The 21,794-nt window shown below is 44.2% G+C and overlaps 1 protein-coding gene across 1 annotated transcript in view; it reads left to right on the top strand.

Annotated features, from left to right (window-relative positions):
* kank2 (KN motif and ankyrin repeat domains 2) overlaps positions 1–21,794 on the top strand; it is an 86,844-nt gene that overhangs the window by 38,180 nt on the left and 26,870 nt on the right. The window contains exon 2 of the mRNA XM_028823867.2: positions 13,698–13,817. The gene's annotated coding sequence lies outside the window, so the exon portion shown is untranslated. The remainder of the gene's footprint in view (positions 1–13,697; positions 13,818–21,794) is intronic.

Genomic DNA, 21,794 nt, shown 5'->3' on the forward strand with positions numbered 1-21,794 from the left:
CATTCCAGGAACATCTGGAAGTAAAAATTCCCGTAAAGTGCAATTCAGCAGTTTGTACGATTTCTGGTGGGACACAAGAGACTTGACATGGAGAGAACACGATGTAGGAGTTGGGAATCATTATATTCTGTTGAAGAAAGGAGGGAAACACCCTGGAATTTACACAGAGATGTCTGCGAGCGATTGATCCTGGAGATTCCAGACTCCATGAAATCAAAAAATGCCAAGCAGCTGTGCTGCCTTCATCTTTCATTAGGATATCCCATCCCCGGTGCCTAATAACAATAATGCAGAGCCTTTATTTGAAGGTGATTTCATAAGTGCAGACCGTAAGCCGTGGACCTGCCGTCTTGTAACATTTAGTTAATAGTGCATAGAGTGCCTTTCATTCGCCGTTTACACTACTAAGCTAATGCAACTACAGTCATATGAAAAAGTTTGGGAACCCCTCTTAATTCTTTGGATTTTTGTTTCTCATTGGCTGAGCTTTCAGAGTAGCAACTTCCTTTTAATATCTGACATGCCTTATGGAAACAGTAGGATTTCAGCAGTGACGTTAAGTTTATTAGATTAACAGAAAATATGCAATATGCATAATAACAAAATTAGACAGGTGCATAAATGTGGGCATCCCAACAGAGATATGACATCAATTCTTAGTTGAGTCTCCTTTTGCAAATCTAACAGCCTCTCGACGCTGTCCTCCTATAGCCTTTGATGAGTGTCTGGATTCTGGATGGAGGTATTGTTCACCATTCGTCCATACCAAATCTCTCCAGTTCAGCTCAATTTCATTGACAGCCTGCTTCAAATCATCCCATAGATTTTCGATGATATTCAAGTCAGGGGACTGTGACGGCCATTCCAGAACATTCTACTTCTCCCTCTGCATGAATGCCTTTGTAGATTTCCAACTGTGTTTTGGGTCATTGTCTTGTTGGAATATCCAACCCCTGCGTAACTTCAACTTTGTGACTGATGCTTGAACATTATCCTGAAGAATTTGTTGATATTGGGTTGAATTCATCCAACCCTCGACTTTCACAAGGGCCCCAGTCCCTGAACTAGCCACACAGCCCCACAGCATGATGGGACCGCCACCAAATTTGACAGTAGGTAGCAGGTGTTTTTCTTGGAATGTGGTGTTCTTCTTCTGCCATGCAAAGCGCTTTTTGTTTTGACCAAATAACTCAATTTTTGTCTCATCAGTCCAAAGCACTTTGTTCCAAAATGAGTCTGGCTTGTCTAAATGAGCATTTGCATACAACAAGCGACTCTGTTTGTGGTGTGAGTGCAGAAAGGGCTTCTTTCTCATCACCCTGCCATACAGATGTTCTTTGTGCAAACTGCGCTGAATTGTAGAACGATGTACAGATACACCATCTGCAGCGATGTTCTTGCAGGTCTTTGGAGGTGATCTGTGGGTTGTCTGTAACCATTCTCACAATCCTGCTCATATGCCGCTCCTGTATTTTTCTTGGCCTGCCAGACCTGCTGGGTTTAACAGCAACTGTGCCTGTGGCCTTCCATTTCCTGATTCCATTCCTTACAGTTGAAACTGACAGTTTAAACCTCCGAGATGGCTTTTTGTAGCCTTCCCCTAAATCAGGAGACTCAACAATCTTTGTTTTCAGATCTTTGGAGAGTTGCTTTGAGGATCCCATGCTGTCACTCTTCAGAGGAGAGTCAAAGGGAAGGAAGCACAACTTGTAATTGACCACCTTAAATACCTTTATATCTCATGATTGGACACACCGGTCTATGAAGTTCAAGGCTTAATGAGCTCATCCAACCAATTTGGTGTTGCAAGTAATCAGCATTGAGCAGTGACAGGCATTCAAATCAGCAAAATTACAAGGGGACCTACATTTGTGCACAGCCACTTTTTCAAATTTGATTTAATTTCATACAACTAAATTCTGCTTCACTAAAAATCTTGGTTTGGAAAACACCCCAGTACTCAGATGTTCCTAGGAAATGAAAGACATACCACTGTTATCTGTTTTTGTTGAAAGGAGAGTCAATTTTTATGCAGGCTGAGAGGGGTTCCCAAACCTTTTCATATGACTGTACATACACAGCGAATTAAAATGTATCTTCAGATGGCGCCAGTAAATGACGAAGCGGTTTGAAGCAAAGCACTGTACTTTCAGTTGATCGGGCTTTATTGTACAATATGCAATACAATGCAATTTATTTTTATATTGCACAAGAAGTGCCGCAATGGGCTTTAACAGGCCCTGCCTTTTGACAGCCCCCAGCCTTGACTCTCTAAGAAGACAAGGAAAACTCCCAAAAAAAAAAAAAATGGAAGAAATCTCGGGCAAGCAAGGCAGTTCAAAGAGAGACCCCTATCCAGGTAGGCTGGGCGTGCAGTGGGTGTCAAAAAAAAGGAAGACAATATATACAATACACAGAACAGAACACAAGTAATCCTCAATACAATGTAATAGTAAAATAAAAATATTGCAAGTATAGAGCTGACTTTAACAGGAGATGATATCCCATAATACAATTTTGGATTTGTTTAGAGTCCTGGAGACTTCGGCCATTAAGCTGCCTTCCCCCTATTGGGCATTCCACAGCTGAAATAGCGCTGGGCCAGCCAATCCAATGAAAGGACTTACCTACCTGCCGATTCCTGTGAACCTCCATCAGAGATGACGTTACCTCAGGCAAGCAAAACAACTTGACAGGTGGGCCGTGGCACCAGTATATAGTGCCTTTCATACACTTAAACAGACTTCTAATTTCAGTGACTTGGTCTTTGTTGTACACTATATAGTGCCTTTCATATGCCTGCATAAACTGTACATCGTGACTCACTCAGATTAAAGGCGCACACACAAAAAAAGGAAAATTGTTAGAAATAGAGCATTGTACTTTCAGTCCATTGGTCCTTATTGTATATAGTGCCTTACATAGTGCCACTCATACACCTTAATGAACACCATAGCACATTACAGTCAGGCTAATTGCACACAAAGAAATAGAGAGCTGCCTTTGAGTCACATGGCCTTTACTGTACGGTATATAGTGCCTTTCACACACCTGCATGAACTGCCTTAAAGCTGCATATTCATACAGTCTGATTTAATGGCGCACCCAAAGAAATGAAGGCTGATTATTGGGTTTTCGGTCATTTTGTCGTTATTGTATATAGCGCCTTCACACACCCACTACACTGTTGTGTCAGAGCTGGAATGACTCTGAACAACGCTGTGTTGGGCTATCCCAGGTAGCAGTGGTGGGATTTTCCCTCGTGTACCTTCAGTTATTTAGAATGCCATCAGTTGTAAACTCCCAACATACCCCAAACCCCCAATTCCCAATCGCTTTTGGGCTCCTTAAGGTTCAGGCGCAGACAGGATGTGCAGCTCCTCCTGGTGTTAGCCACTTTAAAATCTTTATGCATGGAGAACCAGTTCATGCTAAATGGCAGGCAGTATGGTGGGGTGGTTAAGACTTTGGAGTTCAAGCCTTGAGGTTTTGTCTTCAGATCCCACCGCTGACGCTGTGTGACCCCAAGCAAGTCACTTCACCTGCCTGTGCTCCAGCTGGGAAAAACAAAAGAAGTGGAACCCATTGTGTCTTAAATAGTGCAAGTCGCTTTAGATAAAGGTGTCAGTCAGATGAGGTAATAATAATTAAAATTCATATACCCCGGGTTATAAGTCACACTCCTGGGGGTCACATTGCCCCTTGCAGCTTTAGGTTATTTACGCAATATTTTGTATAGTGCCTTTCATAGTAAGATGCATTCAAGGATGGATGACTCATTGGGTTCACTTTGGGTGTCAGCAGTGGGATTTCAACTTGAGGTCTTATTTTCTAAATGAGGATTTATTTTATAAAGCAGTCAAACGCCACCCCAGAGAGATCTCGGGTGGTCTCAGGTAACTGGTGGTCCTCTGAAGTAGCGCACTCACAGATGTTTGCACTGGACTTTGAGTTTCCCTATCCAGCTGGACTAGAACTCTGATGGCTTCTAGTCTCATTACAGATGCCATCCTAAATCAGCCCACATGATCGGCTAGGCAGGTCTGATATCGCCAGCATTGTGTTATTACTGTAAAGGTGTGTGAAAATGGGTGTCTTCATGCCAGCGGTGCCCACTTTGTGATGTTGGAGACACCAATTGGCTGCTTTGTAAAGAGACCCTTGATGTGGCTCCAAGAACAGCAGAAACTCGACGACATCAAAGCCACCTAATCGGCACTGTGTCTGGATGGCTCAGGGTCCAGATGGGACAGGGCTTCACACGCTCTCCCACATTTCACAACAAGCATCCTCGTCAGCCCCTAGTCGTTAAGACCACTCAGCTTGACTGGGTGTTGCTACCCAATTCACTTCTCAGTCTTTATGTAATACAGTGCCTACTATACAATACTTTAGAAACATTGGAACCATGCAAGGCCCTATATAAAATAAGATGTGATCAGCAGTCACTGCAGCAGTGTAAAATGAATGAACAGTAAGTAGTGTGATATGCACATAAGATGTACTTTAGCAACATGCGAAAAGGTGCTATATTAAATTAAACTTAATTTACCGTCTGACCGTCAGTGAGTCACTGCAGCAGTATAAATGCAACAAAAATTATAAAATGTTGAGAGTCACACATAGGATACAAGATAACCTAGCAACATGGAGTGCCATGAAAGGCGCTATACAAAATAAAACTTGACTTACTCTTGTGATTATCGGTGAGCCACTGCAGCAGCATAAAAGTGCCCACTAAAGTGGCCCCCAAAGTACTCTCCACACACAGTGGGGGCACTGCCAGTCAGAGTCACTCACTGGCCTTAAACTGCAGGTTTGGCTTACTGACATTTGTGCCACACAGCCACCCAGAGCTAGTAAAGGAATAAGAGCTAAGGAGGTGTAGTCTGCCCCCTTGTGGCCAGCAGAGGGATCACATTTGCTTTGTTTTTCTTTTGGCGCCATTTTGCTCTTCTTCCTGCCTTGTTTGTTTCAAAAGCCATTGATGATTGCTGGCATGGTCTCCAGATGCCCCCTGACACTGCCCTGGGTAAGCAGGTTAGAAAAATGAATGAATTAACTTTTCATTGTTTCTTCAGCCTGGTTCAGCCATCCATTATTTATTTTTTTTTCTTTCATTTTTTCATCTCATTCCCATCTCTGCAGCGTTCAACACAAAGATGGACCCAAACGCCTGGCTGGACACCAGTCCATCATTGTGGGGCTCATTCATGCCCATGCCCTTCCCATGCCCAGGCTCACGCTCGCCCATTTATGGAGAATTTGAGCTCCTAAAGCTTCCTCAAGGTGGCGCTTGGATGATTCAGAATAGGGGGGGGTTCTGTTCAGATGAAGGGTGAGCAGCAGCAGAATGGCAGGGTCCTGTGACAGAGGGTTAGTAGGGTCCATTTGTTCGGTAGGATGGGTCACTTGGCATGCAGGTATGGGTTTTACTGTTTAAAAGTCTGTGCTGCTTGTCCACGAATGAAGACGTTTCCTGATTCCCTAGAAAGACTTGTTTGGGATGCAAGTTTGGCACCGGAGTTGGGAGTGGGGAATTAAAAATGAAAAAAAAAAAAAAATTTTACATAAAAATAACGTTCTGGCAAAAGCGGAGTCACACGGCCTGCATTCCTCTTCACTGACATTTAAATCCAAAACCTGAGCTGCGTTTTTCTTTTTCTTTTTTTTCTTTTATTTGTTTTGGATTTCTGCCCGCTGAGCCATGTGGTCTTTTTAGGTACTGCTGTGGACACCAAGGCGCTATATTGGCTGTTGGTGTATGGTGGACTGAGCCAACAGCTGACTTTTCAGAAGAAGGTGAACCCACCCCCAAACCAGCATGAGCTCACCCAACCAGCACCCCCCCCCCCCCCACCTCAAAGCCTGGCCTGCCAATAGCAAATCCATAGAATGCGTGTGATGTCGCTGCCAGCGTCTCCCGCCATTGGCTACGCCCTTTCCCTTTCTCTTATTAAAACCAGCTGCCTCCCTCTCGACGGGTATAAATGCCTCTTTGTGACTTAAGGCCGCATTCCGCGCCTGGCATTTTTTTTCTTTCCAGCTGTTTTCCTCTGCTTGCTTCTTCCTCTGGAGAAATCAAATGGGCTGACTGCACTTTGGAGAGCAAAGAAAAGAACAGAGAAAAACAAGGGGCTGGAGCATACAGAGTCTGACCAGGGGTCTGGGATTAGTCGTGGAGTGGTGGGTTGAGCATTTCTGCCCCCTTAACAAAAACAATTTAGGAAATGTGGCTATTCTGGTAATGGATGGGTGCCATTTAAAAAGTCAAAGACCGGGAAAGGCACTATAAAGGTGTGACTGATCACTAAACACTCAGCATGGCAAATTTCTTCCTAAACTGTAAGGACCGGTGCCCTCTTGTGCACAAGTCTTGTGCTTTTCTTTCATTTTCACTATAAAAGGTGCTATATAATTGACTCCATTTAATACTGGCACTTCTTACTCTAGCAGATGATGCAGATTTTGGTACTTTGGAATGGTGGGAACATTAAAGGGCACTATAATCAACTCTAAGAGTATGTTTTACTAGGGTGGCATGGTGGTAGTGCTGCTGCCTCACACCAAAAAGAACAGGGTTTGAGTCCTGGGTGTTTCCCGTGCCCATGAAGGTTTCCTCCCACAGCTCAAAGATTTGCAGGTTAGGTTAACTAGCCGTCGTGTGTGTGTGTGTTCACACTGAACTATTTAAGGCGCAATATTAAATTAAAGTTGACTAACCATGTGGCCATGAATAAGCATTTTGTAAAATCTGATACTGCCACATGTACATAAGCTACAGTACTTTGGCCAGCTAAGCACCATGTAAGGCGCTATATAATGTAAACCTAATGAGTCAGTTCAGCAACATATTCCTTCTGGATTGTAACAAAATGTAGTCTGCACTAAAATGTCCAAGCCAGATATCTTCGGCTATCATGAACCTGGTAATATGCACTATGAAGTGAAGGATAATGATGGGCACACAAAGGTGCTATATGACATTAAGCTTAATTAGCAGTGAGAACGTGGAAAATCCATGCAGTGTCTCGACTGGGATTTGAACCCAGGGCTCTCACACCATAAAGTAGGAATAAATACTTTGTAATACCTTGCTGTACACGTAGGATAGCAGTACTTTAGCAAGATGGTGCTGTGAAAGGTGCAATGTAAAATAAAGTATAATTGACGACATGGCCTTTAGTGAGTCACTGCAACAGCATACAATGTGTATTAATAAAGTGCTGTGATACACACATAAGACATACAGTACTTCAGTAACGGGGGGCACTGTGAAAAGCACTATATAAAATAAGAATTGATTACTTGGACCAACAGTGAGTCAATGCAACAACATACAGTGTGTAAGAATAAAGTGCTGTGGCACACACGAGATACTATATACACTACTTTAGCAACAGGGGCGCCATGAAAGGCGCTATATTAAATAAAACTGGATTAACCACGTGAGTCACTGCAGAAAATTACGTCGTGTGAGACATGCGGGCCATGAAAGACGCTATAATTGATAAAACTCACGTGATTATCAGTCAGTCTCTGCAGCAGCGTAAACTGCCTCCAAAGTAAGTGCAGTGAGACACACATAAAACATAACGACTTTAGCAACACTGACGTCATGAAAGGCGCTATATAGAATGAGACTTGATTAACTGTGTCATCGTCAGTGAGTTATGTGAGGCCAAGACGAAGAAGTATTTTGTAATATTTGGTTCTGACACACGCACACATAAGCTGCAGGACTTTGGCAAGATAAGCGTCATGTAAGGCGCTATATGATGTGAATCTAGTTTTAGTAAAATCAGAAATTCTGAACTGTAAATAAATATTGGCTGCATTACAATTTCCAAGTCAGATGTATTTAGATGATGTGAACCTGGAAGATAGTACATCAAATAAAGGGTAATGATGGGTACCCACAAGGCGCTATATAAGGCATTAAATTTAGTCAATAGCGTGATTGTTTCGGAGTTTATGAATTTGTATTCTCCTCGCTTATCTTGGTCCTGTGTGAGTGTGTCAGTGGCTCTGGTGGGCTGCCGCCCCGTCTAGGGTGGGTTCCTGCTTAGCTCCCCGTCAGAACGAGAGCGGGGCTGACTTGTAAATCGCCCTAAAAGGCGCGCGCTGGTCCGCCGCGGACGCCGAGCCAACAACTGATGGAAAACATTAACTAAACAAAGCGGCCGCCGGCTTCACTCGTCTGTTCCGCGTTGCCTCCTCGCTGCTCCCACGTTGCCGTGCACCTTGCCCGATTTCTTTTTTTGGTAAGAACTTCACTAAACGATGTGATTCTTGGTGAGGCTGCCAAGTCCGCTGCCAAACAGCATTAAGCAAAGGAGAGTTAAGAAAAAAGCAAGACGGCGCTGGACGCTGGCCAGCGATGTTAAAGGAGAAGCTGATCTCCGGAAAAGACGGGCGCACAACGGAAAAGGCAAACTCTGAAGTCTTACAGCAGCGGCTGGCCGTGTCTGAGCCCCGCTGAATTCTCCTTCGGGATGTCCAGAGTGACCCCTGTGGAAACCCGGACATCTCCTAAACCTGACTAGGCGCCTGCAGGATCAACTGTGTGGTGACTCTGGTGGTCAAACCCCGACTGAAGCCTTCGAAATGACTCTGTTCTTCATTCTGAATGAAGTTTTGAAAATGTGCGAGACCTTTGGTCAGTTGTCATTGAGCATCTTGAAACAAACACGAGTGACCTTTTACAATCTAAAAATCTTACGCTTCATCTCTGTTGTCACTCAGATGTCCCCCACTCTATATGAAACCCCACATAATACAACCTTAAATTGAATTTCTGTGGCCACGTAGACTGTTCAACATAACCTCTGGTTATCCAGACTGTCCAGTCAGAGAATTGTGTGGCTATTCAGACAGCCCATTAGATTCAAAGGATGTCACTTAGGCTGAACGCTTAACACTTGACTCCTGCAGTCACTCGGACTACCCACTGGACTTCGAAAACTTCAAACCTGATATTTATCATCAGGCCGTCTGCTGCTGGACAATGGCCAGCTTTGAGACTAAACCTTCTGGTCATCCAGGGTTCCCACTAGTCTCAAGTCTCCCAGACATTAAAACCTACAAGCACCCATAAGTACCCTGCATTCTTTGGTCATACTGACTACCCACCAAATACTAAAAACTTAAAATCTGATTTTTGTGGTCACTCACTTCAACTCACACAATTTCAAGTAAGGCACACTGCCAACTTAGATCCGGTGGTCATTCGGTCTATTCAACACTATGAAACAATCCTTATGGTCACCTAACACTCCTGCTGGACCTCCTTTTGGCAACGCAAACCTGTCAAGAAACTTCTAGAAAACTTCAGCCTGATTCTTGTGGTGACTCGGGCTGCTTGCCACAAACCAACTCCAGCAAATGCACATTCGGCATCTTCAGCTTGATCCATACGGTCGCGCAGACTTTTGCTGGACACTAAACACAGAACACGTGATCTTCATGGTCAATCAAACTGGCCCACGTATGCCTAAGAAACAGCCCCGTGGTCACTCGGGCTACTTGCAGGCACTGAGCAACTTCAGTTTGAACTTTGTGGTGATCAGCTGCACGTGTTATGCAAAAAAACTTCAAACCAACCGCTGTGGTCACTCAAGCAAGCTGCCCGTCGGACCAAGAACCGTGAATTTGGTCTCTGCGGTGATCTGACGGCCCATCTTGTACTATAAATCTTCAATCTCTCGGAGGTCATTCTGGCTGCCCGTCGGATCACGCATCATAAAATTTGTCCCTGTAGTGACCCAGACTGTTCCTCCTGGTCCTGTGGGTCCCGGTTGTGCCTTACCGGCCATGACCTCTTTTCACGCTGATTTCCTCGGTCATTGTCCGCGCAGACAGCCTCTCCAGCTGCTGCCGTGCGGTGTGCCCGAGCCTCTGCCAGTTTTCGCAGCCGCTGGTTGCCCTGGTTAAGTAAACACTCCGCCTGCTGCAGGGCGTCCGCTGCACCTCGTCGCGTGTCGGCCTTGAGATGTGACAGCGGTCGTCTGCGGAGCGCCGACAGAAGGGCAGCACATGTGTGTGTGTGCGCGCGCGCCCGAGTTAGCCGTTTGTAGAACGTGCTCGTGCATGTTTTTGTCTGCTGCACTCCCTCGGGGGAAAAATAAATACCCCAAAACCAAGAGGTCTGCCAGCCCATAGTGAAGGGGACAAGGTGGGAAGCAACTGCAGGTCTCAATTATACTGCTGTGTTAAAGTGTTTAAATATTAAAGGCCAGTCGTGCATTTTTATAGTGACTTTTATTCTGCACTGACCTACACAGTGACAGGGACTGAGGAGCACTTCGACAGACTAATATAGGGAGACTTGGACTGTCACCAGAGAAGACAGCAAACCGGTGAAAACCTGAGCTAGGGGGCGCTATTGTGCACGGCAACGGAACTTCACGAGTTGATCCCAATAAATTCATTCTTAATAAAAACACGACTTATAAATCTGCTTTCAATCATTTTTTGAGTGTTTTTTTTAATTTGGACTGCTTGCGATCTCTTTAGTTTATCTCTCGTGTGCAGGGCGACTTCAGCCAACGGTTGTGTTTTACTGGCGTAAACTTTACCGAGCCGAGTGGTCCGCTTAATCATCCGTGTGAAGGGACCCCCCAGGTTCAATAAACAGCCTGAAGTGTAAAGAAACGGTGAAGTGAAGCGCGGGGCTATACGGGTGGGCTACTCGGCCCAATGTCTGTGTGAACGCTTTACGCCATCCACGTGTCCTCTTATCCTTGTGACTTGTCTCTGTGTTCACACTTTTTCGAATATATACATATTTAGTTTTTTGACAAATGTATAAAGTTGTCCTGGCGGGGATGTGGCTGTCTGTAACGGGCTTATAATAGTAGCGTGGCTTCGGAAAATCGGGAGTCTTTTCAGAATAACCACCACCAGACGAGGCAATTTCTTTTTTATTTTCTGTTCTTCAACTGCAGAAGAATCCATTGCCAATTACTCCATATAGCATCTTATGTGTTCAATACTTTACAAATGAACGAGAGCAGGCAATCCATCCATCCATTTTCCAACCCGCTGAATGCGAACACAGGGTCACGGGGGTCTGCTGGAGCCAATCCCAGCCAACACAGGGCACAAGGCAGGAAACAATCCTGGGCAGGATGCCAACCCATCGCAGGCAATAACGGTTTGATATAACGTCTTTTATTGCAATTGTTTCTAAAAGGAAGACGTTTTATTTATAACACTATTTAGAGTCTTTTAAAAAAGTACTGTCGCCTTCTGTATCGCACATTTAATCTTTGGCTTTTTCTTAAGTCGTCAAGGATGAGTAAATTCTAGCGTACGTTCTTCGTAACACTTTTCCAGCAGCACGATGGTGTCTCCTACTCCTAAAAAGCAGTAAAAATGAACAATACTTTGTATAGTGTCTTTCACAGACAGCGTTTCTGGGTCAGCAGAAGTTTTATTTACAGTTAACTTTTTGAGTATCTCGAGTACCACAGAGCGTCTTTCAGCTCCAGTGCTTTGTAAAGAAGGCAAAAACAATCAGCCTTTGTCTGATAATATGCAGCCGGCTTACACAATCAGGAAACATTGAAAGGACAATCTACTTTATAGCGCCTTTCACTGTCTGGGCATACCAAGGGCAGTTATTTTATTTGCAGCGCCATTCTAGCTTCGTGACTTTAATGAATAAAAAACCGTCAATCTACTATATAGCGCCTTTCATTATCAATGTTTCTGTGCAATTTATTTACGCATTTAATGGTTTATGTCCAGTTCCATTACTACACAGTGTTCAGGCAAAGCAATGAAATACGCTATATGGTCTGTATAACACGTTTCATTTTAATTTTTTATTAAAAGCAATTCAAGATTGCTAATATTATTTATTTATATCACTTTTCATTTCTTGGTGTTTCTGTAACGTAATTCAAATGACCAATATTTTACATAGTGTTTTTCATTTTCAGTGTTTCCAAAAAATCAAGAATGAGCAATCTTGCCTCCTATGTTGTATACTGTATAGCGCCTTTCGTTGTCGGCATGTCCTATAAATTTGGGGCGGACTCGTCTTATTCATCCACTGTTTTTCATTCTCAGTGTTTCCGAAGTGCAGCCAAGATCATTAATGATTTATATAACTTTATTTCTGCCCTGCGATGGACTGGCGCCACGCCCACTGTTCTTTCTGTCCAGCGCTATTTCGATAGGCCCCGCCCCCATGCCGATGAACTGGATTTAGCAGGTTTGAGAATATTGGATTGTAACTGAGTAGAAAATTCATAAGTCACATGTACAAGTATTAGTATTATTTTGATATATAGTACCTTTCATCACAGGCACTGTACCTTTATTTGACTCTCCAGTGTTCCCTAACCGTAATATTAATAATAATAATACATTTTATTTATTTGTAGACACCTTTCTAAACACTCAAGGACACCAATAGATAAAACACAGATTATAAACAAAACTAAAATACAAAAATTAAAATCAGACAGAGCAATTGTAATCAAAGAGAAAAAGCAGTCTTTAACAAATGAGTTTTAAGTTTAGATCTGAAATGTGAAAATTATTCAGTATTTCTAAGCTCAGATGGTAGTGAGTTCCAGAGCTTGGGAGTAGAGTAACTGAATGCTCTGCTCCCCATGGTGGTAAGACAGGTGAAGGGGACAGTCAAGTGGATGGAGGGAGAGGATCTAAGGGTACAGGAGGGAATGGCAACATAGAGGAGGTCAGACAGATATGGAGGGGCGAGGGTGTGGAGAGAGTTACAAGTTAACAGAAGAATTTTGAATTGAATTCGGAACTGAACTGGAAGCCAGTGAAGCTGCTGTAAGACAGGAGTAATATGGTGAATAGAAAGGGTTCTAGTAATGATGCAGGCAGACAGCTGAATTCTGGACCAGTTGGAGCTTATAAAGAGATTTGCGAGAAAACCCAAAGAAAGGGGAATTGCAATAATCCAGACGAGAAGTAACGAGGCTATGAACAAGGATAGCAGTGGTGTGAGGAGTGAGGGAGAGGCGAATACGATTAATGTTACGCAAGTGGAAATAAGCAGACCGGGAGATGTTATTGATGTGGGACTGAAAGGATAAAGTACTGTCAAGGATGACACCCAGACTCTTAACCTGTGGGGAAGGGGAGACAGGGGAATTATAAATAACAAATGAGAAATGATCAGTTTTGGATAATGTTGATTTTGTACCAATGAGGAGAACCTCAGTTTTGTCACTATTTAATTTAAGAAAATTTGAAGAAAACCAGGATTTGATTTCTGCTATGCAATCAATAAGTGAGGAGGGTGGAAAGAAAACAGTAGGTTTGCTAGTGAGATAGAGCTGGGTGTCCTCAGCATAACAGTGGAAGCTAATGTTATATTAACGAAAGATATTACCAAGGGGAAGGAGGTAAATAATGAAAAGGAGGGGCCCCAGGACAGAGCCCACCTGAAGTAACAGCGGTGGGTTGGGATGTGAAAGTTTTAAGTACAACTGAGAGGCAGAGCTGCAGCTCCATATTCAGCTTCACGCATTTCTTGGACTTTTGATGTGAATGTGACAGATCCCCCTTGTGTGCCAAGGAGTACACCTCTGCTGGGCATGGGTGGGCACCTCATTTGTAGTTAACTGCCTCTCTGCCGGTCGGGTCAGCGCAGCCATGAGTGTCCATCCAAGGGTAAAGTAAAGCACTTCTCTCTCTCTGCTTCTGTCTTTTAGGTTCATTACTGGGTTTGAAAGAGCGTGAAGCCTGCATGAGACTGGAGATTTAATGGTGTGGTTCTGCTGGACAGCCTTGTGTTACAAAACGTGAATTGCCATCGGGACTTGTGGAAACAGGTAAGTTGGTACCACTGTGGGATTGTGGCTCACCTGTCAAGTAGAATGGAAATATCCGAGGCCATCTGCTTTAAGTATCACACAGTGCTGAACCCTGTGAGTAATGTTGGGGTCAGTAGTGGGATTTCACACAATTCCTGCATTGAAATCCTGTATCTTCTAATCATCCCAGACATGCCATGAGTGGGATGTGGGAGAACCACAAGACAACACAGAGAAAAACCCACACAGACACAGGGAGAACAACCACACTGCACAAAGGTGACGACTGAACCGGGATGAGGAATTAGGAAAGAAATCAAGAAAACCTGCTTAAGGCTGTCAAGGTGGTTTAGATGGATTAACATGAAAGGAATTATAAAAGAGAGGATGAATAACATTAGATAGAAAAGGCACAATTTAATACAAGAATATATGTAGTACTAGGGTGTTGTACCGTGTTAGCCATTATGAATGTAGAGAAAAGCCAAGCAAAATGACACCTTTTATTGGCTAACTAGAAAGATTACAATATGCAAGTTTTCGAGGCAACTCAGGCCCCTTCTTCAGGCAAGATGCCTGAAGAAGGGGCCTGAGTTGCCTCGAAAACTTGCATATTGTAATCTTTCTAGTTAGCCAATAAAAGGTGTCATTTTGCTTGGCTTTTCTCTACATACAAGAATATACAGACAGATGTGTAAGGCAGTATATAAGAAATAGATAAATGTAAGGCACTATGGAATAGATGGAAATACAGACAGATATGAGACACTATAGAACAGATAGACATGAAAGACATTTTATACAAACATGAAAGGTGCTATATGATAAATATAGAATATATTATTATAGAATAGATAGATATGCAAGGCACAACATATGATCAATTAGACTGATGCAAGGCCCTACATGATAGATGTGGAAGACATTAAATAATAAACATGAAAGGAGCTATATGATAGATATGTAAGGCAATATATAATCCATTCGCTAAATAGACAGATATGCAAGACACCATATATTATGTAGATGAATGTGGAATACAATATGTAATAACCACAAAATGTGCTCTATGATAAGAAAAAGGCAATATATCACATTAGAAGAGTCAAGTTTGATTATTTTTTATTTCTTTATTTTTATGTTGATTAAGTTGAGTTCGCCGGGTGGTCATTTTTTCATTTTCCGGCCCGATCCTTGTGGACGGCATTCTTGTCATCAGCACTTTCTTCCTGTTGTACCTTCTTGTCTCTGCTGGAAGGTCACCCACCATTCTTGTTGCTGGCGGACAGGATGGCCGGTCAGGCGATTCCTTCCGTTTTTCAGGATGGCTAGAATTTCGATACGAGGGGATTTTTTGACTCGGGAGATGTCAGGCTAAAGGGAAAAAAAGAAAGCCCAGACAGTCCGATCCTGATTTTGGTATCCTGACTGACCCCCTGATTATCTTACCGGACTTGGAAAACAGCAGCCGGCCGGTGACCTCCAGCAGACCTCGCGAAAAACCTGAGCCAAGTGCAGACAAACAAGAACTTGAATCATGTCCATCAGATGAATGCGTCCGAGCACGAGATCCTTTTGGGGGGATGTGGGAGGTGGCAGTCACAAGCCAGACATTGACTTCCGCCAGGCTGAGTCTGGAATTTAGCGGCCGGCAGCGAGGAGTGCGGGAGGCCGTCTGACACAACGTCTGGGGCGTCATGTCCAGAAGCAGAGCTCGACGCTCTCGGGGGGACCACAACGGTCAAGAGGAGGACAGCGTGCCTTTCGTATTAGCGGAGCTCCGCTTAGGGCAGAAACAAAGCGGGGGATGCTCAGGTCATTCCACCAAACGGCTTTAAAACGCCTCAAGAACCGGAAAGATTTGGGGGTCAGGTGCTACATGGCTGGGATTGCACCGCGGCGCCGCGACTTTCTGAAACAGCACTTCATATCAAGCCGCTTTAATAAATGACCCGCCCTCCTATAAAGCTCGAGCAGTAATTGGACGGTTTGCATTTCAATCAAAGCCGAACTGCTGGCTGATTGGTTGAATGCTTTAGCTTGGCTCAAAGACTATCCAATCAGCTCTTTCACGCAATTTGGTGCGTACCTGCATGTCCAGCGTTATACTGAGCTTAGCGGAACTCAAAAAAAAAAATAAACGATTCAAAGTGGCCAAAAGCTAAGGATCTTTTTTATTTTTTCGAAAAAATACTTAGGATGGTAAGGCATCCGAAGTTCAACGGCATGCCAGAACACAAAGAATTAGAAACCTCTTCCCCGGCGGGTGACTCCCTTTGCCGTCTTGTCACTGTACACACTTTCAATAAAGACTGAGGGGAGCTTTTCATTTAGTATACGCCCTTTTATATAGTGCCTTTCACTAGTAAAGTTTGAGTTATATCATGGAATGCTTATTACTTTGCACATCGTTTTGTCTGTCAATTCTATAGTGCCCATCATATCTATCAATCTACTTATCGTGTATATCATATAGTGCATTTTAACCCTATGCTGATTGGTCTGTTTGTGTCCTAATGGTTCTGTTCCTGTGTTCCGTATACCCGGTATGTGATGATGATGATTATAAACTGATATTTCTGAGGATGGATAGATTGCAGTCCCCTCTCCTCTCTTCTATTTTTTTCTCTTCTTTTCCTGCCCCCCTTTAACCTTTTCATTAATCAGTCGACATTCTGCGGTGTCACAATAATAAACATTTTCATAAGGAAAAAGGTGCATTCCATTCTGGCGGACTTGACAGAGGGCTTGTGTTTCCTGGCGGGCTGCCCGTAACAACTTCGGCACATCCTCCAGGGGTGCGCTGCATTGTCGACCCTGAAGGTGGGCTTTTCATACCCCCACTGGGATCCAAGAGCAGAACGGCATGTTCTCGATGGTTCCACTTGCCAGACCCTACCCCCACAGAACCCCACCTACACTCCCCCTCCCCCCAAATCAACCACCATCTCGGTTAATTCTGTTGATTTCTGCTCATTTCAATGACGACTTCCTCCAGTTAAAATAACAGAAGGAGCTCAGCAGCTCATGCAGCTCACCAGCTGTTATATTTTAGGTCATCTCAACTCTCAAGCGCCCCCTCCTGGTTAAGAATTGATTCTATTGAAGGCGTTCCTAAATAAACACTTGAGTTTCATACCCTCAACAATCTGAATGCCCACCCACCTCCAAGTGCTTTCTGATCTACCAGACAAAACAGGAAGAGGAGCATCCAGTTGCAGAAGTGTGCCCCCCATTAATGTCACACAGCCTCAGTCGCACCTCTTATTATGACCGTGCCCACTAGGTGGCTCTTCTTGTTGGCATATATTCCAAGTTGATTTTGTGGTTTCCCTCCTCTAGTTGGTGGCTTTTTCTCTTTGATCTGTTGTCCTTTGGATTGGTGTTGGTTTGACTGGCAGCATTAATCGTCCATTAAGTAAATCTGTAGTTGAAAATAAGATGATAATATAAAAGAATGAATAATAATCTGAAATGCCAAGTGAATGAGGGGATAAACTAATAATAAAATGAATCAATTCATCCAAAAATAATGTATAGGTTTACAAAGGTCATACTGTCAAACATCTAGTCCAGTGAAATTCTTCATCTTGTGTCCACTATCTAGCGTCATTATTAGTGAGGGTATTGATCAATAATTAATACACTTAGTATGAATGAATGAATTTGTCAAGTAAATTCAACAATATGGCTCTGGAAAGGAAGCAAAGAGAGGAGTGAGTGTGGGAGTGAGCGAGTGTGCTCTGAAGTTGACTGGTATCCTGTCCTGAGTCTTCTGCTACTGCAGTGGGCACCAGCTACCCGTGAGCCTGTAATGGGAGGAGTGTGTTTACTGAAGAATAAATGAATGGGTGGATTTATTAGCTGATTTTTCAGATGCTTTAATCCGTACAAACACAGTGAATGATCGTATATCCTTACCATGTCATCTTCTAAGCCCGCTTAATCCTGAGCAGGGTCCTGGAGATCTGGAGCCGATCCCAGCAAACATCCAATGCAAGGCAGGAACAACATTGGAATAGGGTACCAGTCCATCGGTGGCTGAACACATTCCCACCACACACCCATATTTCAGGGGACATGTTAGTGTCGCCAGTCCACCTAAACTGCGTCATTTTGGACTGTTGGAGGACAACGGACTGCCTCGAGAAAACCTGGACACAGGAAGAACATGCAAACTCCACACAGGGAGGGTCCGGGACACGAACCTGGGTCTCTTTACTATGAGGCAGCAGTGTTACCACTGTGCCACCATGCAGCTTGTGACTGCATTTTGTGTGAATTAATTCATTTCTTAGACTGCTTTTTATTATTTATAAGTTTATAGAGTTGTTATTGTAATTAAGCAATAAAGCGTTCAATTCATATTCCATTTTCATGGCTTTCTTTCCATCCATTTTTCAAACCAACTTAATCTGATTTATAGATGAGAGGGTCCAGCAGCATTACATAAAAACCAGAAACCTACCCTGGGTGGGACGCCAGCCCATCACACAGCACACTTGCCAGCTCTGGGGCAGATTACAGTAAACGGCTACACCAGTGTGGAGTCAGAGGAGCAGTGAAGGAGCAGGCGAGAAAAGCAACAGGGACACGGGGAGAAGACGAAAAAGCCACAAAGCAGGAGCGGAGCCTGAGAGAGTATGGGGAGGGGGGGCAACACTGGACCACCCAGAGGATGAGGACCATGATGATGATGAGTATAAACTGTGCACATTTTAGATAGAAGAATTTAAAGTAATAATGACAATAAAAAAATATGATGATTATTATTAGTATTATAAACTGAACTTATTTTATAGCAAAGGATTCAATATAATAACAATGCAAATGTGACTATTATAAAATGAGCCCATTTTAGATCAAAGTATTTAAAGTAATAATTAAAAGCAAATTACTTAATAATATTATTATAAAATGAACACATTTCACATTTTAGATCGAAAGATTCAATTCAGTAATAATAATAAACAAATATATCATTCATAATAAAATGAGCCCATTTTAGATCAAAAGATTCAATGTAGTAATAACAATAAACAAATACAGTATATCTTATTTAATTATTCTAATAGCAGGGGCCCATTTTAGATCAGACTCTTCAATGTTATAATACTCAATAATAACAAGCATGACTGCGGCTCTACCACTGTGCACCACTGAGGCTCCGCCTTCTCTGTCCTGTTACCCACAAGTCCAGGCTTGGGCGCCCTCTGCTGGCCAGGCACTTCTCAGGCTCAGCTGTGCTCTTTCTTTTGCAGTGACCCCTGTCAGTGTCCAATATTGGTGAGGACAACAGCCCAAAGTGTAGACTATACCTGCTAACCCCCCATGGTTAATTTTAACAAGTATTAGAGCCCCCTGTTCTGGTCTGTAGCTGGGCAGTCCCCTTCCTTCCTTCCCCTATTAATGTCCTTCTAGGGTTCCCATTCACCGAGTTCCATCCTCTAGACTCTAGAGTTTCACATTACCTGCTTCCCCTAGTGAGTTCAATGAAGTCAAATGCTGACTTCAAGCCGCTCCATGATGCACTGTCATAAACATGCAGTATGCCTCAGGGGTCAACGGCGAGTTCAGAAAGTCAGACTATTTACCAAACTACACCCTGACCATCTGACTGCTCGTCACACTAGTGGACTGCTGGTGGACAAAGAGTTGACCTTAAAGAAGCACCAGCACCCAAACCCTGCCCACTGTAGCACCCTCATGTGTTTCATTTAGATGGAAGTGTCCGCCCTGAAAGGCACTATATGCATGAGAGTGTCTTCAGAATGAGGTCAGTGGTCCCCTCCTCTGAGTCGCTGCCCTTTCCCTAACCGTGGGTGTGTTTGTAAACAGCATGAGCGCATTCCGCTCTGGGCGCGGTGTGTGTATTTTGCAGTCACTCCTAATTGAGGCCAGAAGCTTTTTTTATTTATTTCTTTATTTTTTTTTGGGATTTGCACGCCCATCCGCTCTTCACCCCAGGGGATCATGGGAGGAGGCTGAGTCAGGTTCAGCCAGCTGTGCTGCATGCATTCCCGGAGCAGCAAGGCCACTCGCCATCACCACCACCAGCAGCTTGTAAACAGAATCTGGAGTATCAATAAATGTACTTTAGGCACTTTATAATGCCTTCTAATATTTCAAAGCAATTGTCCCCAAATTCTCTTCACTCGTGTGGCACTCCTTTCACAGGTCGTCCCTACTGGGCTGTGAGGACATGAACTTGGGTCCGCAGCCCACAAGGACCAGCTGGTCCAGCAGAACTCGGCCTGCCCAAGTGGCTGATACAGCTGGGGTCTGTGAGGGCGTCTCCTAAAATGGCTGCACAGCTGAACTTTATTTTATATAGTGCCTTTCACAGGGACAGCCATTTCTTTTATACAGGACTTTCTGCATTCAGCTCTAACAGGCTGCTCTTTACAGAGAACTCCGTAACGCTTTATATAAATATTAAAGTTTGAAACACATTTTGTAGAAAGCTACACTATATAGTGCCTTTCATGGTGACCTCAGACATCAAGCACTGACCTTCACTTAATAGAAGGTCTGTTTACTGAGCTCTTAGCCCACGCCTGGACGTTGCCTGTGTGCAGTCTGCATGTTCTTCCTGTGTCTGAGAGGGCTCTCCTCACCCATCCCCAAAGAATAGCAGGTTAAGTTGACTCCAGATTGGCTACAGGTGGGCCCTGAGGTGGTCTGGCTACCCAGCCACAATTGGTCCCATCCCATTTCTCTGAATTTGATTAAGTTGGTTGGAGAGTTTGAACTTCTGGATGGACAGTGGCCACCTCAGGCGCTGGACCCTAGGGCTGAGAGGTGTCTGCACTAGGCGCTGTGCCAGATGTTTCCCCCAGTATTTCTAGAATATTCCTAAGATGCTCCCATAGTAGTCATTCTTGGCTTTTTGAAAGTGTTGAGGCAGCCCAGTGGCAGAGGAGTGGGACCAGTGGCCACTAGGGGACAGACTCAAAGCCATCTTCTCCTGCTGGCCTTGCAACCCACAGCTATTGGCTCATATGGACTCAATCTGGGCTTTAACTGCTCATGAGATGTTCTTTGTAATGCGCCATTTAGCAAAATCAGACTAATTAGATACTGAAGCAGGGGCAGTCGGGGTCTCTGTTCAGTTGCATTACTGGTTTTCTTCCAGTGTGCCCATTAATTCACTTTGACCAGGAGAATGCAGAGCCCAAAGATCTGAAGGCCTCAGCAGGAAATGCGTTCCAGCGGCCACCACCCTTCCTCCTGCCTTATCAATTTTTCATCTTGGGTTGTGGAAGGATACAATCCCCCCCCCCCCCCAAAATGGAGCCATTGGGTGGGACCACCCTCAGAGGGGGGAGGTCAGAGGTCACTGCTTGAAGCCTTTCTCAAACAATGTGCGCTTTCATTAGCTGCTGTGTGGCCACGGGGGCTCCCGCGCCAGCTTCCGAAACACAAACCGCGGTGTGGTGGGGATGTTTATACGAGACCACATTACTGATCCGACCCCGCTGAAATTGTTGGAATGGGACTGCTCTTGGGCCGGAAAAAGGCGGGCTGCACCTCTCCTTGGCTGACTTGAGCATTTAAGTAGTGTTACACCTTTAGCTTTGTGCTGGGAGCAAATAAGCTCTCTTGAGCAGGAAGCCCCCCAAAAATCAAACCATTGACCTTGAATGTGACGTTAATTGACTTATGAGCTCCCTGTGCTGCATCCCTGGGGTAACTGCGACTGATGTCTGTAACAAGAAGATGTGGTGCAGCTCTAGCTCTGTCTATCTGACTCCATTCTGAAGGTCTGAGAGTACCCCGTAAGTATAGCCAGGGCAGCACTTCAGATTGTCTATGCACAGCATCCAGAAAGACCACCATGCAGCGTGTGGGAGTTTGGGTCATTGGGCTAACCCCCCCAACCCCCCCCCCCCAATTTTATTTGTCTGAATGCTTGTTTGTGTGAGTATGGAGACAAAAGGGCCCCCTCTATTGTGTGTGCTTGCAGTAGTGTTGTGAAAGAGGAAATGTGGTACA

The sequence above is a fragment of the Erpetoichthys calabaricus genome, chromosome 17 (assembly GCF_900747795.2).
Source record: "Erpetoichthys calabaricus chromosome 17, fErpCal1.3, whole genome shotgun sequence".
NCBI lineage: Eukaryota > Metazoa > Chordata > Cladistia > Polypteriformes > Polypteridae > Erpetoichthys > Erpetoichthys calabaricus.